Here is a 24,197-nt window from a genome sequence, read left to right on the forward strand (position 1 = left end):
ACTGAGGTGCCTCTGTGGCTTGACAGCAAACTAAATTAATATTTCACTATATAACTGTTATCAGATTAAAGTAGTATTTCACTGAATACAGAAATTTAGGAGTCTTAAAACAGAATTTTACTATGTAGAGAGGTTATAGAGATAGAGGCTTGTGCGGAGGATATAGAGATAAAGAAAGCATGCAACAGGAGAACCAGATATCTTCCCTCAAACCAATATATGCCTTCCTCCTGCTGATAAGGCCTGAGAAATAGGTAAATGGCTGTGAAAGAAACCACCTAAAGGAGCCTCTCAGGGTCGTAAATTAGCCCAGACAAGAACATGTAGTTAATTGGAAAGGCTAAACACATTCCAATGTCCTTCACTAATGGATTTCCATAAAAGGCTAAAATGAGTGGGGGTATTTCTCCCAAAACGACCACCACAAGCCCAAGACAGCACTCCTCAAAAGTCACAGCACCTGTGTTGCTGCCTTATCTGCCCAAATTACCTATGCATGAGTAATGAGAATTGGTTGCACATTTCATGGCATTACAGTGGGTTTGTGTATAATGAAGATATATAAGCTGCAAACTGTCTCTTCTCAGTGTGTGTGCCAGGCTGAGCAATCCCCCATGCACCTCAGTACCATAATAAAGTTAACGGTGGTTTCTAACCTGTCATTCTGGTTAGAGAGTTTGTTTTCAGGATTTCAGTGGCAGTTTTTGGTAACCCAGATGGGACCCTGTTTCTGGAGATTGGCAGACTGGTGGAATCACCAGAGTTTCAGCATGTACTGAAGTGTTTTTGGGGAGATTTTTCCATTCCCTGGTCTTGTGAGTACTCTGTGCATTTCCCTCTGGGATAGAGGTAAAGACATTACTTTAGCTTTTAAGGTCTGTATGTAAGTCACACTGGGTGGTAGTATGCAGTGCTGGGCTGAAAGGATTTGTACAGGCTTGCTGCTGGCATTGGGTAAAGCTGTATGCTACTATGGGGATGCCCAGAGTACAGCTCAGGATTTTAGTGACAGGCTGACAGCAACCTGTTTCAGCTCTTTGACTTTCTTTGCCATTTGTAAAACAAAAATTTGAATAACAATAGTTGTTCTACCAGCTCTTATCAATACCTTGAAGTCACTGAGACCAGTCAAGAATGCTTAATACATACCTGAACTACAGAATTAGGTCTTTACTACCTTAGCATTCTCAACTGGTTCTGCCAGGCTTCTGGCTTCCTAATACTTCTCCAAATAAAAATTGTTAGCAATGATTTACTGTGTGTACATGACAGTAAGTCAGGTGAACAAGAAGGCTTTATTGGTAGGTGATTGGTTTTCAGAGCAAGCCTGCACTTATTTGTTATTCAAGGGCTATTTGTGTCTGCTTGTAATTTTCTGGAAACACACTGATATCTCTTAAAACAGCAGTATTTGTTTCGTTGTCTCCTAAGGGGAGTTCTACGCTCCTTTGCTTTCATTCAACTCTATTTAAAGCTGCTACCTCTGCCCAGGTAGAAGAAAGCCTCAGGCTTTCATCAGAGTATGCTACCTCTCTTCATAAATTGCTGCTGGGAGCTTCAATTCATTCATTCATGGAACACTAACATAGCAATTGCCATCACAACTATTTTTCTTCAGGAGCTTGCAAGGTGTTGAAAGACAGCTGCAGTGATTACATTTCCTAATTCAGTTACTTGTCTTCCTGCTGGTTATGGAAATGCATTTTTATTAGGCCCCCTATACAGCAAAGCTCAAGACTGTTTCTGTGTTGAATCAAACCCTGATTTATAACTCGTTCTGTTATTATCACTCAGGAGATAATAGGATTAGCAATGTGTCTTCCTTTCAGCTGTGTTTTTTTAGGGCACTTCCTGAAGAGAGGACATAATGACAGTCCATAACAAGTTAATTTGATTATTATATAGACCATTAATTAGGCTTTAGGTTGATACAGCAATGAAGAGTATGAAGCTTTGCTAAGCATCACTTGGAACTCTCATGTGTTGCAACTCCCTCACACACTGGTAACTGACTAACTGCTATTCATTATTACTACCAAAATAAGGATGCATTAGCTATGATTTAGTAATGTGAAAGATCTTCCTTTGCTGATTTTAGGTGATAGATGGTACCCAAACCCATGTGATGAAAGTACTTGAACATTATTTCTATTTCCCAACTCTGAATGATTTAATGGCTAAACTTGAGGACTTGGGAATGAAAGGATTTAAGTTTCTTTCTGGAGCAGAACATATGCAATACATGATGTTACTGAGTGTGTCTGAAACCTAAAGAGAGATTTTCAGCAGCTGATATTTTCCTCTTTCTGCCCATGTTGCTATCAGCTGAGTGCTGAAAGATGTCATACAGCTGCCTCTTCTCTTCGCTGCAGTGGGGGATGCATGATGACGAGATCTGCTAGCCACAGTTTATTTATGACAGCTAATTGTGTGCTCGTGTTAATTGTGCCCTCTTGCTAGGTGTTACAGATCCTGGTCATGAACTTGGGACACTACAGTCTTGTGAATAAATATGTAAAATAAATATGTAAATAAATAAATAAACATTCTGGCATGTGTGTTTGACGTGTGGGACATGGTCACTGGGTTTAATTCAAGTCAGTCTTGCAAAACCTTTGAGTCTGAAAACACTTGCAAACGAGTTAAATATTTTGAATTTTCCTTCTGCTGTCTGCCCAATGACTTCTGGTGAAGTGCTTGTGCAGCAGGATCTAACCTTGTTGCATTGCTACCTCGCATTATTGCCTTTAATGTAGAATGCCATGTTTTTTTGCCTGCAGCCTGGACCAAATGGTTGGGGTGAGGTTGCTCCCCTTGGTGACATGAGGTGAGCCACGTGGTGGACTGCATCTGCAGTTTCCAGCCCCATGACTCTCCAGCTTTTGCCATGCTTCTGTCATGTGGCTGGAAGTGAAACTGTATGGCAGGGCATGTGCCAGTTGGTGTTTTCCTGAGGGCAGGTGTTTGGGAAAGGTGTGCTGTGGGTGAGTGACTTTCCCTGGCAGTCTGAGCTCAAGTCCCCATCTGTATCATCACAGCTGCTGAATCAGATGAAGAGGCCAAGAGAAATGGAGCTGCAACACCAAGCTTAATATGATGTAGGTGTGCTGTATGGTGGCTTGAGCCTTTTCTGCAGACGTGGGTCTGTGGGCTCAGGCAGGAGTACAGTTCCTCTGCAGTATGGGAGCCTGAAGCATTATCACTTTTAAAAATTCTACTGTCTCCCCTCCTCATAAAGCTGCTGTGCACCCTTTTCTCTGGTTGCATGAGTTTAAATGAAGATCCAGCTCTCTAGCCTAGGGTCCAGGCTCATGTTTGGTGTGTGCTCTGTTAAATAAGAAGTGGGTCATGGACTGAGTACTGAGGCTCTCCACCCTACTGAGGGTCTCTGCATTCATGAGGAACACAAAAGAGTTTGCACAGATGTTGGTTGCCAGCTGTCAATCGTTGTAGTTGTTATATAGATTGGTTTCATTCAAACAGCAAAGAAAATTACTAGAAGTCACACCTCTGCTGGCTAATTTAGCTTCTCAGTTTTTATCTCAGCCTCTGTGTTGCCAAGTTAAGAGACATTCTTTTCAGTAGATTCCCAGTGGGTATCAGTCAGCAGAGCTCTGTGGGATCAGTTTTGCCAGATGAGCATCTGTCTCTGGCAATTAAAAATGAGGTGGACCTCCAAGGCCTGCATGAGCTCTGGAAAGGAATTTCTCCAGTGCTGAGTGACATGTCAGATTGCTTAGCTGGACTTCATAGACACCACTACAAGCAAAATAATCAACTTAATCTTATTAGGCCCAGTACTGTGCTGTCTGTGCTCACTGATTATCAGAGTGGAGCAGATGAAGTGAGTAGAGATAAGACACTGCTTCCACATGCTGCTGCCTGTGTCATTGCTGCAGAAGCTTGTAATCACCCCCTGAAGGCAGGGACCCTAAAAATTTGAATTGTACTTAGTTGCCATGAACATCCTTTATTTCCAACAGCCTTGGCTACTTGAACACTTTGGGCTTTGCTGTTCTTATACACACATTTGTAGTAGCTGCTTTGCCCTATCAGGTTTGCTCACGGGTTTTACTGGAGTGGTGAAGCAGATCCTCAGGTGACAGAAGTCCACATGTTTAGGACTTAGGCTGTGAAGCTGTACTGACTGCTTTAGTACTAGCCAGGGTGTTGTTTAGAAGGAGGAAAGGGGAGATGGCAGCTGTGGTGGTCTGAGAAGGTCAGAGGGCTCCTGGCAGGAAGCACCAAGAAAATGGTTTTTGTAGTTGGCTGCTTTGGGCTTTCTGCTTACTTTATCCTAGCAGCCTTACATACTGTCTGAAACAGGCTAATAACCTCAGTAAGTCCATTGTTTCCCATTCATGTCTCATCCTTTCTCACTACATCTCCACACAGAGTAACCTGGACTTGAAATGTACAAGACTTTCCAAATGTGACTGGAGGAAGACCTGAGAAACCTTATCTGACTCTGAGGTTGGTCCTTCTTTGAGCAGAGCATGGACATGACAGCCTCCAGGGGTACCCCTGAACCTACACTGCTCCATTTCAAGCAGCAGAGCAGGTTTCTTTCCACTAACTTCAATAAAATATAGAGAATATTTTTCTCTATACACAGCTGTGTTGTGAAGTTCTGAAAAATGGTAACTACCCTGCCTCCTCTGCATAGTCAGGAGCCCTGCAAAGTCTATTTTCCATTTCATTTTGATGTTGAGGCCCTAAAGGACGTAAGGGGTCTGTACACAGTTGCGGCATTGGGCCCCAGTGGCACCAAACTTGACTCCTGTTCGGAGGGGGTCAAGTTTAGGAGTGGTTCTGGGATGTTTCTGCTGAAGCATTTTGCTGTCTGCAGATGGTACAGCAACCACAGGGTTGGGAGTGTAGCAGGAGTCCTGCGGTACATGCTTCTACCAGGGACTGGCAGCTCATCTGAGCTTTAGAACAGCACTCGTCTGCTAGTCTGTATTTCCTTGCCCGGTCACATGCATGATTATAATGTCATTGACTGTTGTACTGAGACACTCCCAAATGGTTAGTTTCTGTGTCTCAGACCTGGCTTTAGAAACAATTGCTTTCAGTCTTGGAGTCGTACAAAACAAAACGCTTCAGAATTTCTATGAAAATAACAAGATAACATGTTTAGAGGTAGACAAGAATAATGAACTTCATCCTGTCATCCACCTATAATCTCCTAAACCCTGGGGACCATCTTGTATTACAGGCACTTCAGCTGATCAAACGGGGAGAATGTTTTCATATTATTTCTTTGAAGTTTTTACTTTCTCCTTATTTATCATTCTCTGAAATTACAAAAAGTGAAATTCTCCTACAATCAAAAAGTATCCCAGACCTGCCAACTTAATTTATGATGCACCACAGCCATTGCAGCTTTCTGGTAGTTCAGTTACTTCTGCTTATTTCAGAGCAATTCTGTTAATGTCTTGATTTCTTCAGTAATAGCCAGATATAATTTTGAGAGTGTAAAAGACATATTCTTCATCTTTATGTACCAAAGCAATGATGTTTCATTCATATCCTTCTACCTATCCCATATGTGGTGTATCCCATATGCGATATCCACACCAGACCTAAAAGAGATCTGCTTTTACAGCATAGTTTTTCTTTTAGTTTTTACTAAGCAAGCTGGTTTGCATGGTACTGCATGTTATCTCAGCTTTTTGAAATAGTGTCATGTTGAAACTTGGCGTACCAGTTGTCAACTTGGAATCACATTAAAAAAGAGTATTGCTTTGATCCCTTTGGCCAAACTTGATATATTGCCTGAGGGTGGATTAACACTCTCATGTTCAAATTTGAGATCCAACCCCTCTCCTCCAAACTCCAAAGAACTTTGTTGTCTTTTGATATTCTGGAAGACAGTTGTGATATGGAATAAGCAATGTAATATTTGAATGGCACAATCTCTTCCTATGTAGTGGTGACTAGTGTCTACTGGAAGCAGAACTTTGTTTTACTCTTTGTTTTACATCCAGCATTTTGGATTAGTCAAATTACCTCTGAACTTCCTAGGGCTGCAAAATTAATGTAGGTAATCTTGCAAGAATAAATAGTCTTTAATGTTTCCAGTAATTTCTTGTTAGGCTTAAATGACTTCGTGTTTTTTTCTGAGCACTGTCGTGAAACTCCTAAAGCGAAGGCATTTGAGAATGAGTAATAATTTATTGCAATAATAAAAGTGGGTCACTCTTAACTGCATCTGACAGTGTTGTGTGTCCACAAGCAGTTGTCATCCCAGGAGGTAGCTTAGGTTGTTGGAGGACATGTCTTCTGCCCTGGGAGGAGGTGGAAGCAGCACTATTAACTAGCAGAAGGTGGCCAACCCATTTCCTGCAGCAGCTGGTAGTAACTCACCCAAAGGGGCAGTGACACTGTATAACAGCTTTCTCATACTGATACTGACATTATTTTGGTATATCTGAATTTTTTACCTCTTCTTCTGTGAAGGCTTGGACAAATTGATATACATTGGCTTCTGTAAAAAGTGGGTTTCTACTTACTTACCAGGTTTCAGAAGGATTGACTATTTCAGAAAACACACACTCATGGTGGTTTGAAAGCAAGTAGAAGCAGAGTCAGATTTTGATCCTGCTTGCAAAATGGTAATAAAAGAACTATCAATGTGCAGCTGTCTCATTTGAGGATTGGTGCCTGAATCTGTGTTTGCAGTTCAGTAGTGAATCAAATGACCTTTGGCAGTAAGCAGCTTCAATATCATCAGTGGTTCCTTGCTACAGCTCCAAAGTGCCCTTGCTTGGGTTGCAGAGGAACCTGCCTGTGCCATGTCACCAGCATCATGCTGGTGGGTATCACTAGAATAATCTAGATTTTTCTCTTCTGTCAGAGTTGACACTGGCCTCTAGGTTTAGACTAATTGAGGCTGTCAAGCCAACTCTTCAAGAATATACAGATTGCAAAGATTTCCCAAGGTAACTGTGAGTTCTTCCCGGAAGTCCTCATGAGATTTTTCCAGATGAGGGAAATTATGCATCTCTACTTCTGCAAAACGTTGTCCTGCTGTTCGGTTGCACTTTGTCCTGATCTCAGAACCCAAATCTCTTCAGGCACTTGGTGAGGTGGTAGCAGGGACCATAGTGATCAAAATTCACATTCTGTTTGAGTTTTCTTATGCTTGGCAGCTGTTTCCAAACCTCATTATTTATTAACTTTTTGTTGAGGTCTCTGGAGTTGTTTTCAGCCAGATTTATTTTTGGATGAAGGCAAGATTTTCTTTTTAGAAGTATCTTTGGTGAAGTAAATGATGGAAAGGAACTAAAAATCTGTAATTCACTCAAGACGTTTACTTATGACATAGTTCATGATAGAAGCTTGGTGGAATTAAGGTTTTCTGTACAGTCAAGCAGCAGGTATTTTCATGACAAGCATAAAACAATAGTTTGTTTTCTTTTTTAGTAATGACAGGAAGATTTACATATTTTTTCAAATAATTATAGTTAAAAAATAATTTGTTTCTAAATACTGATGAAAAAATAGCATGCTCTTAATTCAGACATGGAATACATAGTTTCATTATTTATATTCTTCTGGTTTTATGTTAGTGGTTTTGGCAGCACATCTGAAAATGAAATGTTATGGAGTAAATTAAAATCAGAGATACTTTAAGACTTTATTTATAATGGCAGGATACAAACAGTTATTGTGATTGAAGAAATGAAGTTGCTATATTAGAGATGATTTGGCTGGAAACATGGGACCCATATTTGGTAAGGAGAGCAGAAATAAAGCTCTGGGCAACTGCTATTAACCATCACCAGAGCATTTTATGGTGGCTGTGCTCCTCCCCTGGTCCAGGGACACTTGTGATTTGCAAGGTCATTTCTACTCCCACAGGGATTGTCCCTTTCATTAAAGCTAAATAGTGCAGTAGTATTCAGCAGCTCAGGGAAAATTAGGCTTTGCTGTCCCACTGTGTATAGACTGGCTGGATTCACTGGAGGGGAAGCTCTGCAGACCTGGATGTGCTGCTGTAGTTGAGGTGTTGGGCTGGGAGTGTGGGAGCTGCTGCTCCTCAGTGGTGCCCATGCTCCCCTAAACTTGCTCTCTAGTTACTTCCCTGCGTGACCAGTGCTCTGGTGTGGCAAAATGCCTGTTTCCCTCACCCTAGCAAGTTGCTGCCCACAGGAGTTTTCTTTTTGCATACACTGTCAATCCTGTTATAAAACCATATCTGGCATGATTTCTCTTTTACAGTAGATACCCACTGGCTTGGATCTTCTTACAAGCACTTAGTTGCTCCTTCTTGTAATCTTAGATGATCAGGCATTGGGTTTGGCTTGCAAGCACCAGATAAATGCTTCAAGACACAGTGAAATGAAATCACAGAGGCCCACCCTATAATCAAAAATGTATGGAAGATGATATCCAGTTCAGTTTCCCTTACACCAGCTTTATACTTAATAAAGATCCACCATAGTACCACAGATACTGAATTCCTGAGGTAGAGGTTTGTACGGGCCAGTATGTTGGTAAACTAGAATAAATCAACAAATGGAAAAGTAGAATATGGGTTCCATTCCATTTTTGCTGCTGGAATGCTTAATTTCTTCAGTTAATCATTTGGTTTGACTTTCCATGTCAGCCACTTTCTGCATTTATTCTATTGTCTCTGTGTTTTGTATTTCGTGTAATAGATAATCCTGACATATGGCTAATAGCTTTCTAATTTTGACAGATTATAAATTATGTCAATCTGTTTCATATGGAAACAACAGGTTTCTTTTACCTCCCATGCTGTGTGACCCAAATAGATTTTGTAATGAGTGGGCAGCTAGCTTATATCCAGGAGGACTACACAACTGGTGCTGCCAGGGTATGGTGTCCATTAAGGAATTGTTACACTCACTGTTGTTCATCATAATGCTGTAACTGAACTGAAATCCCTTCCTTTTGTTACATCTGGGCAGAGAAACAGATAAGAGAATTGCTACTGGAAACTTCCTGAATTAGTGGTTAAATGTATTTTGCCAAGAACACATTCACTCTTGTCTGAATCCAACCCACAGATAGCTAGTCAGTCTGTGTGGATTTGGCAGGGAAGCCCCACTGTTGTGCCCATTTCTTAGACCAGCCTCTGAAATGGAAGGTCAGAGTGCCAAACCTTAGATTGCATTGGCTCTTCAGTTGGCCTGGTGGTAAAACAAAGCAGCTTTTGAAATGGAGCTACTGACCTGTCAGCCTCACCTCTGTGCCTGGGAAGATCATGGAATAGATCCTCCTAGAAGCTATGCTAAGGCACATGGAGGACAGGGATGTGATTTGAGACAGCCAATGGTTTCAGCAAGGGCAGGTCTTGACTGAACAACATAGTGGCTTTCTATGATGGAGTAACTATACCAGTGGGAAAGGGAGAGCTACAGATGTCATCTGTCTGACTTCTGCAAGGTCTTTGACATGGTCCTCTACAACATCCTGCTCTCTAAATTGAAGAGACGTGGATTTGATGGATTGACTCTTCAGTGGATAGAGAATTGGTTGGATGGTTGCATCCAGAGAGTAGTGGTCGATGGCTCAGTGTCTGGATAGAAATCAGTGATGAGTGCTGTACCTCAGGGGCCCATATTAGGACCACTACTGTTTAATATCTTTATCAATGATACAGATAAAATGCACTCTCAGTGCAACAATTCTAACAGTCTTTGTACCCATAAACCAGTTATATGTTGTTGTGAATATTTTATATTTTTAAACTCACCTTAAAGACTATTTTATGCAAGACGAGACATACAAACTATGTTCTTGATGGATGAGTGACAATTTTTGGTGCTTGTTCAAAGACAAATTATGTCTTCTCCAAAGAGTTTAAATTTATTTTACTTAAGAAAAAAAAAAAAGAAAAAAGATAAAAAGTGAGGTTTTTTCATTTCCAAATATCTGAATACTATGCTGGGTATTATTTATTTAAGTAGTTACTTCTACCAAATGCCCATTAATATGTAGGTGAAAAAAAATCCATCATCTGCAGGGTGATTTGTAATTAATACCTTACACAGCATAACAGAGTCAAAAGGCAAGATGAGTTATATTGGATATATTTCAGAATCATAGAATAGTTAGGGTTGGAAAGGACCCTAAAATCATCTAGTTCCAACCGCCCTGCCATGGGCAGGGACACCTCACACTAAACCATATCACCCAAGGCTTCATCCAACCTGGCCTTGAGTACTGCCATGGATGGCACCTTTTGCTTAAGTAAATTCATATTGATAGGCTCCACTCACTTTCCATTTGCATAAATATGAGGGTTTTTTCTTCTTATTCAGGCAAGCTTAAGGCAAACAGTGTCAGACAAACATTTTCCTCCTCCTTTTGAACCATCTATATCTCGTATTTTATGCTTTTTGAAATTGCTTGGTTCCCTTCCAGCTCAGATGTGCTCAAAGCACCTCGGCTTTCCACACCCTGCTTTGCTATTGCTCAAGTACATTATCCTCATGGCATTCTAATTACTGTGGATATCACTGGCAGAGGGACAGAGAGCAGAACTGGAGATAAAGTAGCCTTTTGCATCAAATTCTGAGTGTTGATAGATGTAAATAGGTTTATGAATGTTCTTAAAACTGTTGTGTTGGTGAAAGGTTTGTTGCCTCTCTCCTGGTGAGTTGTTATGTGTCTATCAAATTGGTCTAGATAGTTGATGTGATCTGAAGTCCGTTGGCAGACACAAAGCAAGATAGGGAGTATTACACAAACCTTGTTTATACAGCAGAAACAGAAGAGGAGGAACCTTTGCCAAAGGGCTAATCTGGGGGTTACCACTCCTCACCACCTCTGACAGGGCACTGAGGTGCTCTGGGGTGGGATTAGGAAAATGAAGGCCTGAGTTCACAACCTTCGATCCACTGTGAGGTGCAAAGTCTTGGCTGTGCTTTTTCAGCCATCTGTGCTGATTTATTAACCCCTGGATTTATTAACCCTTTATTTTGCTATTAATCATGAAAAAAGTTCCAACTATTAGGAGCTATGGTGGAAGACAGAATTTATATTGCTGTTAGTTTAAGATAATTTTCTAATATCTTTTAGTGCAGGTTACAGGAAAGATATGTTTTCTTTTTTTAAAAGGTTATGGAATTGGAGAAAGTCAAACCATTAATTTAAAACAGGGCTAGGGATAGCAGGTATGGAGTATTCTGAAGAGGCTGAAGAATGCCAGAATAATTAACCGTAAGAGGCTGATAGTGTTGTTTTTTTTTTTCCTTAACCCATTCATACATTTGTTTTCCCTGTTTCAAAAGCTTTGCATTTTCCCTTTTTCTCCCTTCCTGAGTCTCCTAGAGCCAGATATTCTTTCAGATAGTTTGCTTACAAACCGTTGCCATTAACACACTAGAACAAAACCACAGGCTTTGAATGAAGTCTGTCTGGCTTCTGCAGTAAAGAGCAGGTTGAAAGTAGGCTTTCTGGTGGTGTTTCTTGTCCCGACAGAACCCTATTTAAACTGTCATATTTTCTCTGTCAGGATGTTGCTCCATTTCTCTTCTTCTCCCTGCAAGGGATTTGGTACCTTTCTTTTTTTGCTTCTTCACAGCTGTCTGAGTTTCACTGGCTTGACACAGCATTAACAGTGTTTGCACTTTGTCTATAGCAATAAAAGCAATAAACATCAGCAAAATTGCCACAAATGCTTCTGTGATACATTGCCATTAAATACAGCTGCACCTTTCTGTATGTGGGAGGGGGGACGGCTACAGCTCTCACCCGAGCTGAGGATAAACCCATTTGCTTGTGCAGAAGCAAGTTGGGGGACCAGATATGCTCAGCTGTGTTTATCCTGCCTCCCACAGATGTGCCCATACAAGCATCCCACCAGCCCAACGTCAAGCTAATCAAAACAACATGAAGCCGGCTGAATCCCAAACCAGCTGCGATGAAGCTTGTCACGCCTATACCATTATTGTTGTTCTTTCAATTTGTAAAATTAGCCTCTGCTGATGGCCCTGCCTGCAGCTGCCTCTCCTCCAGCCTCTGCAGCTCCTGCATCCTGGGGCTGCCCTGGTGTTCCACAATTCTGAACTCCTGCATGGTGTTCCCTTCAGCCCCTTTGGGATCCAGGGCTCTGAAGGCAATCTGTTCCCACCCTGCCTCCTGCCGCCAGGGTCTGCTCTTTGAGCTGCAAATGAATTCAAACCTCCCATGGAACAGAAAGCTTTTCAGATGATCAAACGGCTGCAAACCTCACCATGTGCTGCTGCATGAGCTTGCTGCGGCTGTGCGGGTCCCTTTGTTAAAATTTCTGTACTCTGCTTAACATAACCTTTGCCTGGCTCCAGCTGAGGAGACGCAGGGCTTTTCACCAGCTGATTCCTCATAGTCTTGCATGGCTTTGCAGTGACTGCTGTGGGGCCCTCAGCCTAACCCGTGGTCATCTGTCATGCAGTGTTATCCTGATGGACTCCTAATGTATTCCTCCAGTACTAGAAAAAAATAATGTTGATTTTTTTTGTGCACTCATTGGGCCTACAGAGTTCAGAGGTGGTGTTACACTCGTCCTTTCACTATGAGAAACAGATTTTGGGTTTCGAGTACAGAGACCAATTAGGTCTGTTGCGGCAGGCACACTTCAGAATTCATACCAGCCTTTTGAAATGTGTTGACTAGCTCACAGAGGAAAAAGAAAGAGGCAAATGTGTAAGGTAAGACATGCTGAAATGGGAAACAGGTGGTGCCCTAAGCAGCTTAATGAGAACCTGGGGCATCCCTCCCTCTGACAGGGCTGCTGCATGCAGTATGTGGTCCGTCTGCTGGTTTCTGAGTGGTAACGAAGGTGTCAGTCCTGCTCTCAGGATCACTGCATGCAGCAGTGCCTACTCCTACTTTTGGCAGAAGGGAGAGAAATGTAGACAAGGAGAAATCTCACTCTCCTGGTGCTTCCAGGATAGGAGGCGCTGCTTGGTCATGCTGGATCTGCTGCACAAGCAGGTTGGGTTACCCACCATGGCCAGGCATTCGGGTTCTGGTGCTTAGATCTGCCATGCAAAAGGCATTGGTCTCATATGGTCAGTCTTCATAGGCTGGGTGGTGGGCAGGGAAATACTGTAACATGCTGTGAGCTCAGGTCAGGAGAGAAGGAAGGTGGAAGGGGAAGTTATCTGGCGGGGGCAGTAGTAGGGTCTGTGCTGGCTCACCCTCTGTGCCTGACAGCAGTTTGGTCACATCCTAATGAGCCTGTGACATCCTGGCTCACCGAAGAGCAAGATGTGCATGACTTAGTAGCTTTTCAATGGGGGGATCCTACCAGAACTCGATGTCCAAGTCTAATCCAGTGATGAGTGGCATCCTCAGGGGCTGCTGGTGAGACCAGTGCTGTTTAGCATCTCTGTCAGTGACATGGACAGTGGGATTGAGTGCGCCCTCAGCAAGTTTGCCAATGACACCAAGCTGTGTGGTTCAGTTGATACACTGGAGGGAAGGAATGCCATCCAGAGGGACCTTGACACACTTGTGAGGTGGGCTGATGCCAACCTCATGAAGTTTAACCATGCCAAGTGCAAGGTCCTACACCTGGGTCAGAGCAATCCCAGGCACTGCTACAGGTTGGGCAAAAAGGAAATTCATGGTAGTCCTGCGGAGAAGGACTTGGGGGTGTTGGTTGATGAGAAAATGAACATGAGCCAGCTTCAGTGTGTGCTCACAGCCCAGAAAACCAACCGTATCCTGGGTTGCATCAAAAGGAACGTGACCAGCAGGTCAAAGGAGGTGATTCCGCCCCTCTACTCTGCTCTTGTGAGACCTCATTTGGAGTATTGTGTGCAATTCTAAGGCACCCATCAAAATGATGTGGACATTTTGGAGTGAGCAAGGCATAAAGATGCTCACAGAGCTGGAGCACCTTTCCTATGAAGACAGGCTGAGAAAGTTGGTATTGTTCAGCCTGGAGAAGAGAAGGCTCTGGGGAGACCTTAGAGCAAGCAGCTTCCAATGCCTAAAGGGTTGAACAAGAAATCTGGAGAGGAATTTTTACAAGGGCCTGTAGTGACAAGTCAATGGGACAATGTCTTTAAACTGACAGAGGGAAGATTTAGATTAAATATTAGGAAGAAATTCTTCCCTGTGAGGGTGGTGAGGCACTGGAAGAGGTTGCCAGAGAAGCTGTGTCTGCCCCATCCCTGGGAGTGTTCAAGGCCAGATTGGACAGGGCTCTGAGCAGCCTGAACTAGTGGAATGTGTCCCTGTCCATGGCAGGGGCATTGGACTAGATAATCTTTAATGTCCCCTCACCATTCTGTGACTCTTAGAGGAAAGGAGTCAATGAGACAATGTAGTAAGAATAGAAATTAATGCCATAAACACAAGTACTGAAATAACAGGTTAATCTAAAAGATTGCCTGACTTCTGGTTCCTGTGTTCCAATCTGCTGGTGAGCACTACAGCCTCTTCGCCCTTCTCCAAATCATTTCACATTGCTCTTCCTCCCTTTTCCCACTGATGAACTACCAGCTGGTGGTGTGAACAGACTTCAACCGTTATCCTATGGAGGTGGCATGAAATTATGCCCCATGCTTCCCTCTCTCCAAAGCCTCAGCCATTGAATCTCACAGAAAGAAAGCTCTTTGTACTCTCTTTCTGACCCTCTGTACACACCAGAATGGCTTCAGCATCTCATGATCAAAGGTCTGGACTTGCCACCTGTATAACCTGTATAAGAAGTGTGAGGCTACTGTAAGAAATTTCTTCCCCCCAGTTAGATGTCATGCTGGTTTTACATTAGCATTACTGTGCTTCCTTAGTGCAAGGTTAATTGGTGCATATAGAGCAAACATGATGATCCTTCACTTAAAAGCACAATTGGGAATTTGCTAATCTCCCTAGAGGTTTGGCCAGGTTTAGTCTGTGTGCTCCTGGTTTGCTTCTGATTTCTGTTTCAGACACATGTCACTGAATCATCTGGATACTGCTTAGAAACCTGGCTTTAATAAAGCCATCTATCTAATATACACCTCATTCTGGAAAGATCTGATGAAAATTTTTCTTCTCTTACCATTTTTTTAAAATCCTTTTTAATCTTATTTTTTGACTTTCTAATTATCATGTGAACTGGTTCTGTTGAAACTTTTTGCTTTTCCCTCTTGTTTTTCTAGTCCTGTTATACTTGGGTGGTATTAGTGCTGCATGGTGCTGCTGATAGCTCTGCCAGCATGTCCCACCATCTGGGAGTGCCTTGGTCACGCACTGCTTCTTGTGGCTCTCTCGAAGTCGGTGATGGTCTTTCCCCTGAGCAGCCTTTTAAAAGAAGGTTTAAATTGGCAGGTAGGGCAGGACCTCCTTGGTGGTGGTCTCAAAACTCCTTCTGTGACCTGCCTCTGACAAACACATGAAGATAAGCCCTTACCTGTGGCTGTACCAGGACTTATTTAAGTCACCATATAATAAACCTACTACTAAAAATCCCACTTCTGTTGATGGGACTAGAGTACTCTTTCATTTGTAGTTCTGGGGCCAGAGATGCGATTATGTCTACATCCTTCCACTGGTTCTGAGGTGGGGTTGGAGGGCCTCAGTTTCCACTTTGACCTATGATGTCCTCATCTTATCTGGTCAGATGTTGTGGAGACCAAGGCCGAGGCTCACTTATGCCTTTCTTCTGGCTAAGCAATCTGTCGCCTGCAGCTCGTTCACTGGAGGCTTATTCCTCAGCAGGGAATTTCTCTATAGCCAGAAGTATCTCCTGTTGTCCATGGATTCAGTAAGTGCTTAAATCCAAACCTGCGTATCCGAAATATGTTTGGATGTGCTTAGCTTATTTTCATTCTTCCTCTGATGTTTAAAAATACTCATTCTTTAGCTATATAAAGCAAATAGTAGTCTTCATAGTCAGACCAGCTACACTTTGCTGGGAAAGCTTGCTTTTGGGTTTATTTGGATAATTAAAGTTGTCTTTTGCTGTCATTGTACAAAGCTAGGGCACACTGAGATGATAACATGTCCTTATCCTTTGAGTATGCAGACTGGTTATTCAGAACTCCTTTTTTTTTAACACTAGCTTGTGTTCCAAGAGGACAAATTGTAGTTTGCAGCTCCAGATTTCTCTGTTCCTTGTGCCTGGTTGGGTTGGTGTGATAAATGCTTGCAGAGTTCAAGGGGGGTTTGTTAAATCTTGTGGTATTTTCATACATCCTCCCATCAATATTATTATACTTCTGCATTGTGATCTCCTCTGAGCCACAGAGTTTTGAGGGTTCTCAAACAACCTGGCTTTGTAGCCATTTGAGTTTTGAAAGCAACATGACCTATCAATATGCAATACAGTTATGAAACAATGGCTACAGTTAGTTTGACCATGCATCTAAAAAACGTATTTCCATTAAAACTTCATACTAACATAGATGCCATGTTATTGCTTAAAACCAATAGTTATTTTTGTTAAAATGTCCACCTACTATGAATACTCTGAATACTGCAATCCCACCATGGCTCTTGCCGTATGTCAGAAACTTGAGACATATCCTACCTGTCTGCTGGCCTTAATCTCCTACTAAGTCCCAATTTCTATAACACCAGTCTTCAGGATTTACCATTAAAAATCTTTTGGCCCTTTAAAATAATGAAGACCATTGGGCATAGCACAAAATTTTTTTTTATATCAAATGAAAAGACCTTAGGAACACTGAATCTCAGTCTGACATTTACATGATACTTTATTCTAAAAGAAATGTTCAAATTTTCACTTAAATTAGAAGGCCACCAACATCTGTAAGAAAAAAAGTTACAGGCAAATCTGGTTGTTCCAGGTTATAGGTCAGTCTTGGTACATTGTACACAAGCCCTCTATTAAAAGGGTTTAATGATCTATTGTGAAATGGAGCTTAGGTGTATTACTTACACAGACTTGATACATCTTTTTTTTCTGAACTCTGGCTCAACAGTGATAGCATGTATCGTTAGAAGTGTGGTGCACCATGGACTGACATGCTTTTCTATGAAAATTTAAAATTAATGTTAAATACAGTCAGCAGGTAGAGTAAATAAGACCATTAGACAAAAACAGCTTCCAAAGGTTTTGTTTCACATGGAACTAAATATTCTTATGACAAGATGTTGCAGAGCTCCCTACAACTGGTATGTACACTAGGGTCTGAAGCAGCCATCAACACTTTTCGTAATTGCACGACACACCTACTTGCACATGAAATGCTTTCTGCAAAATGAATAGTCCACATTAATTCCTGATGTGACTCCAGCTGAAATCAATGATGTTACACTATTGACGAACATAGACAAATTGTTTTACCAAATATCTGCTAAGTAGTAGATTAGTGAAAATCACTTTTCACAGCAGGCAAATCCATTCAGTGGAACATGGCTAGAAATTTTGCTGAAGGATAGGGGTTCTGGGGAAATGTGGAAAGAGTGGAGATGAGAAAGAGCAAAAAGCATCTAACTTCACACTGGGAGAGAGAAGTTTTCTAGGTTTTTTTGTATGGTTAAAGGATCAGGTGGAAAGCTATAGAAATTAAGAACTGATGCAAAGATATGGGAAAGCTTTATTTTTCCAAAGTGGCTGGATAAAAGCAAGTAAGTCCTATAGGTCCCAAATCAGCAATGGACAAATTTTGTTACCTACCCTTGGGGTTAGCTTCCTTTGGGAAGAGTGAGAGGAGGAAAGTGGAAAATGTGTAAAGGGGAAAGCACAGAGCAACTAAATCAAAATCTTTGAACCTGAATACAATGGCTACAGGTCTTGAGTTCTCAGGCAAACTTGTTTGTTAGTAGACTTGTAGCAGAGTGGAGTTTTACTCCATTGAACACACCAATGTCTCTTGAAGCTCTGCAGATATGAACTGGAAACTGCCCTCAAATACAACACAGTGAAGTTAAAAAAGAAGATCAAACCAAACCCACCCAAAGTACTGTATTCCAGTCCATTGTATGCAATGATGAAACCTGAGAACAACGTTTATCACCCTCCCTATCCATGGAAGCCAATTTTCTATTTCTTTAATGGTGTATCCTGGTGATGCTCCACTCAGCTTTCTCCTGTTTGGCAGTGTCTCTCTGTGCTGAACACTATGGACAATCTGACTGATGGCTGCACTGTGACCACATGTGCTCTCATATGCTTTTAGGGCAAGTGATGGGATAATAATTGAGATGACATTCTGTAGACATCAGGAGAAACAGGTCTTCTGGGATAACAGTCAGCCCCTACCAAAATACAGAGCTACACATCTGTTAGTTTACTTTTACTAGATTACAGTGATTAATGTAATTGTTTCTATGTAGTCAAAAGAAAACATGAGTACATACTTCTTGAGCTGGGAGATCTCCTGGCCCATCTCCTCTCAAAGTCAGTGGCCTACTTATTTCTGCTTGTAGAGTTATGGTACCTCTCCAAACTCCAGCACACACCAGAGGCTCCAGGTTCCTGGAAGGAGAAGGCCAGTTGACTCCTGTATCTCTGAAAGCCACTCTGGCAGATAGAACAGGACTATCAGATTTGCATTTTGATGTTACAGGTTCAGTTTAAATTTCTGGTGCTAAATCATATAAGGTAACCTTGAATATCTGCAGATCTGAACTCATTTCCTGTGGCTGCTTCTTGGGAGAGAAATTGTGTTGTATATTAGATCTGAGCCATAAAAGAAAGCCTGTTTCATATAGAATTATCAATATTTTTTGACAGATTAGCCAAGAAGTACTGATCTGATTTTGTCCATGCCTCAAATTTATTTTCTGTGAAACAGAATCTAAGCAGGGTTTACTGTCTTTTTTTTTTTTTGCTTTATTACTCCCTCCCATCTCCATTGCACAGCACTGGAAGAGGTTTTGGACTTACACCCCAGGAGAACAGGCAAGCAATAGAAATAATTCTCTTTGCTTTAGGTTGGAGTCCCCTGTAAGAGGCGATTACCTGAGTGGAGTAAGCACATGATCCCGTTGACTTCATATAGGGCTTATGGTGCAGAGGGTTACCTCTGATAGTCAAGCATGCTCCCTTTCTTTTAGGGTATCCTAAAACACCCTGCCTTGCTTTAACCCAGGTTTCCCTTCATGACTGCCAGCTGTTAGATTTCTCCCCTTAAAACCTGGTACTGGAGAGAGAAGTGTGTCTGTGAGAGAAATGCATGGACTTAGTTTTCCCTAATACATGTTTTGAGCTAAGTCCACTCCTGATTTTCTTGCAACACCTGAAAGGCGCTTGAGAGTAAAAAAGCAAAAGTTGTCAGTGAAATCTGAAGTCAAGCTTTATTTACAGGTAAAATAAAATGTAAACTGCAATTTTTATGTAACCCTAGATATTAAAACACCTTCTCACTTCCTCAGCCTCTCCTCAGAGACCCCTTAGTGGTGTCCTAGCTCCTGCAGTCAGATTCCAGATGTGCCCACCCTGTTGCAGCATTTCTGCCTTCAGGGCAGATATGGAAAACAATCACCAGGGATGGAGGAGGAGAGCCTGTAGCTCCTCCTTTCTTCCCCTTGGCTTCCACTTGCTGCTGAAGTGCACCGGAGGAGCAGGTGGGCTGTTTGTGTGGTCATCGTCACTGTGATTATCAGTCAAAAGGCTTCCTGGTTTCTTCTGCACTGCTCATCTGGTCCTTGTTTCCTCCCACGAATTCTCTGTGTGCATCCCCAGCTGCTCCTCCCTGCCCAGGCTGGGCATCTGATGAAGCTCATCGGTGCTGGGGTGGCTGTGTCCCTGGGAAGCCCACATATGTCATCTCAATGACACAGGAGATGGGCTACACACTAGTGTATCTAATCTACTCTCATCCCTACCCACCTCTGCCCTTCCAAGGATTTCTCTGTCACGGAAACATACAAGCTTTAAAATAAGTAAATGTGATCTTTCAGGAAGATGTTCAGTTATTACATTTTAGGCTTTTAGACATGGTCACATTATGTTTGAATCACACTAGTAACTACAGATGAGGGAACCAAGCAATTTTTCACTTGCCAGCAGTGGCTTTTCTTACAACACACCAACAGCTTCTGACTTTATAGAAGATTAAAGTAACTACTTGTACATTTTTTGTGGTTAGGAAACCCCTTCCTATTCACTTGAAGTCATTGCCAAATCTTGGAATAGTTGTATTTGTGAAGGCTTGAAATGTCTAATTTCAGTCCAATAAGCAGATCCAGACTTTCCACCAATGTGCCAAAAAGAGAATGCTTTGTTTTAGGGAGTGTAACAAAAGTAAACAGCTTTAGAAAATTAAATTACTCCTTTGCTGAAAGCTTTCTGTTAAAAGGAGTATGTCAGGAGGTAATGGGGTGCGTAATGAATAACATATTGCTCTTTAATAGGACCTTTAGCAAATTTTATAGGAAAGGATCAGATTTGCAGTGGGTCAGAGGAAAACTGTGACCAGGATGCCTATTTTCTTCTCTCCCTCTGAGAGTTTCTCTTGCTTGCTTTCCCTAACATCAGTGTTGTACCTTTAATTATGAAAGTTTCTTCGAAACAGTTTTGTAAATGTAAGCATCTAACATATATTGTATTTGGGCCTTCCAGGTTAAACATGGCACAGAGAGATTAAGGAGTAAGAACAGATCTAATTGTCTTTAATTGGTTTAACATCAATTTGAAACCAGTAGAAAACCTAGTCACTCTCATTTAGCTTTGCTCCACTTTGTGCCTTTATTGACTAGATAAGGGTGACATGCGACAAAAGGGAATTGTGCTCCATGTTAATATTAAGAGAATAGACAAAAATATCCCTCACTGATTCACATAGCTTAGGCCCCCAAAACTGGACTAGAGCTCTTAAAAGGGCAAGCTTTTTTCAAAATCTAAATACATTTTTGTTTTAGCAATGCTTGAAATGTTGTGAGAGTAATTTTTCTCATGGCATTTTGGCCTTTCTTCTCCTAACAGCAACAAAACCAGAAGGGCAGAGACAGGAAAAGTGATAGCTCAAGTAAATTGAGCAGCATGTGGAAAATATACTGCTCTATAGCTGTTCTGCTGAAATAAAAAGAGCAGAGGAGATAAAATGCGATTAGAGAAAAAAAGATCTTTGTAGGAGAAGGTCGTGTCTTGCAGATCAGCTTCACCCGCTGCCCCATCGTGCAGACAGTGAAATCCAGTCTCTTGGGGACTGGCATGTCTGAGGGCACTGATACTGCTGCACTGCACTCTAGATGGATTGTCTTATCCTGCATGAAAATAAACCAAAAGTGCTCAAAAATAGCACTGTATTGCTTGGATGAGAGGCAAAGATCAGGCATGCTGGATGGTCTGGATGGCCAGAGCTCCCTGCTCTTTAGAGAATGCAGAGATAAACAGTAGAGGCGCTAGCATCCTCAATTTAACCTTTACTCGCAGCTACTTGAAAAAATAGAAATATACAAAGCAATGCCTACAATACACACTTAAGCTGTAAGGAAAAGAGACTGTTTTCATTCTATATACTTGCCTAGCACAGTATCATATGCTTTTGCTACTGGAGCTCCTAGCTGTTGCCAAAAAATCTAACAGGATTTATGTGACTAGCTTCTTGAAACATTAGCTGTTTTATCTGGGCTGTGTACAGGAGTTACTCTTTTCCAAAGTGTAAATGCACTCTTCAAAAGGAACACCTTTAAAAATCTTTTTACAGCAATTAGGACTTGGAAATGAAGCAAACACAGTGATTTTTCCTGCAAGAAGATTGATATTGATGCGAGTGAAGTCCATTATACAACTTCTGAAAGGGATTTAAAAATTTGTATTCAAAATTCACCCTCTTCCCCCCCCTTCCCCCCCGTGTTCTTTTGTCACATACTTTTTTTTTATTTTAATTAATTTGATGTTACAGAAACAAGATGAAGGCTGAATTTAAAGTCAAAGAAGAGGTGACTTTTTAACACAACAGATTTCTCAGAAACAAATCAATGGCTTGAGGTGTCCTTGCTAGGATCTTTCCTGTTACCCTTATTCTTTTTGCAGACAGGCTCCAGAATTCCTAAATGACTCTCATGGTTTCATGATTTTGTTTTAACCTTCCTGTTCTTTGGACTTTCTGATCATTTATTCTCCTGGCTGTCCTTAAGCCTGTATGCTTGTATAACCAAAATGGTCCCTTGCTTGTTTTGTTCTGATTTTTATTTCCTCTGCTTGTGTCAGCAGTATATAGTGTTTTTTCCTTCTTTAACTGAAATCTTCAAGTCAGTCAGTCATGAAATGTAGAGCTGCACAGATTCAGTTTATCTCCAGGACAGAGTTGCCAGCATGACCTGTTGGGAGGAGGGTAGAAGGACAGACAAAAATCCTCCAGCAGCGTTTCTTCTTAACAGTAACTGCATCTTATATGTGGGACATGACTGAAGAAGGAAATGATGAAACAAAATAGCTGGGAATGGGGCTGAGAAAACTGTTTAAGTACAGGGTCATCATACTGGATCACCTGCTCCAATGTCTGCTTGCCAGTGTTGTCTCAGTAAGAAAGGAGTCTCACATGAGTCCATCCTGGAGCCAAGGAGTCTCTCAGTAAATGAGCCCTGCTGTCGTTTTACATGACTCCTTTTCATCCAGCAGCAGAATTGCCAGCATCCCCCAGCAATGCAGTTACCCCTTGGCGTGCTGGCTGCTGGAAGAGCCTCAGGTTACCTGATACTGCTCTTGCAGAGTCTGACTGCCACTTTTGGGGTTGTAACCTCACTAAGCCCCTTTTATTCTTTCTTGTTGGCTCCACTCCGAACATCTAGGTAATTGGTTTTGGACATAGGCAATTGATTTTGGACTCCCTCCCATTTAATTTTGCAATAGCAGTTCTTTGGAAGTATTTTAAAAATATTTTCTTTTAATTACTCCCACACTTCTTTCTCTTGAAACCCTTCATCCGTGAGGTCCAAGTTCCCAGGGAATGAAATGGATCAAGTCCTGTGTACAACTATTTTTCTCAGTGGTTTGCAAACAAAGTTTTTTTTGTGGGTGGGTTTCTCCCTTTGCACTTCCCCGTCCACCCCCAATTTAGTTTTAGTAATTGTTTTTGTGAATTCTTATTAGTTTGAATTTTAGAAAGACCCCAATACCAAAACAGCTGTGAGTACCAGCAGTCTTATATTCTAGACTCTCATGAGGTCCATCTATTATGTACATGAGCAATAGCTAGTCCAGACATTTGATTTATAGTCCAATATTGCTACCATTACATCAATTAAGAATAGTTCTATTGGCAGCAAATTATCTTCAGATTGCATATATTTAAAGTAGTTAAAGAGTTTAAAGCAAAGTAATACTTGTTATGCCAGTGCTTTCCACAGTCCTGCAGGGACATGAATTATGTGAAAGAGAGGATAGATCTCTTTCTTATTGCTTACACTGACTTTGTCTAAGCTTCTATTAGCCTCCACTACAGTAGTATTTGAGTGCTCACCTGACTTGTATTTGTGTGCTTGCAAAAGGGTGGAGAGTGAGCAGTCATCAGTGTATTCAGGTAAATGGCAAAATCCAAGTTTGTAGAAAAGGAGCTACAGGAAAGGAAGGTTTAAGAAAGTCACATGGGATGATGCCAAAAATCCCTAGCAAAAAGTGGTGAACCAAACTACTGTCTCAATCATCCTAAATTATCACCAAAATCATCAGTGTTGAGTCCTCTTCTTGGCTGGGGATAACACAGTAGGGGTAGAGAAAAAGCAAACCATACTGCATTTGACACAGATGTCTTTTGAGTAGCTTTTAAAGGAATGTAACTTTCCCTTTGTAAAAGAAGGGTGCTTCTTTATCACAGTGTTGCACGACCTAGCAGGGCCAGTGCAACACCTGAACCAGGATGTCCTGTTGCAAGGCAGTGGTGCTGGGTTTTAGTGAAAATGTCTTTACCCTGTTTCTATAAATGTGCAGTGCCCCTGTTCAGTATCTGTACTCTGTGCATCCTCTTTGTGTCCAAACCAAAGGATTTGGGAGCTGAATGTAGAAGCCTAATATTTAGCAAAAGATTACTCTCTTAGCGCAGTATTAGATTTTCCTTAATTAATAAGTGTTAAATTTTCTGCCAGTGTGCTGACTTAGAAAGACATGGCCCCCCCTAAAGTATCTGCTTACCAGAAGAAGATAAGGTACAGGTGCAGGAATCCGATACTCACTTTTTGCATGCCCATGGCACCAAGACCCTGAGCTTCCAGCTAGCATCTGTGTATATAAAATCAGTGTAGCCACAAACACAGCTAAAGATATGTTGGTCTTTTGCTAGGTATGCACTCAAACTGGGTACAGACATCCTGCGTTCAAATTCTTGTTCCTCTTG

This window comes from Melopsittacus undulatus, chromosome Z, assembly GCF_012275295.1.
Source record: "Melopsittacus undulatus isolate bMelUnd1 chromosome Z, bMelUnd1.mat.Z, whole genome shotgun sequence".
Taxonomy (NCBI): Eukaryota; Metazoa; Chordata; class Aves; order Psittaciformes; family Psittaculidae; genus Melopsittacus; species Melopsittacus undulatus.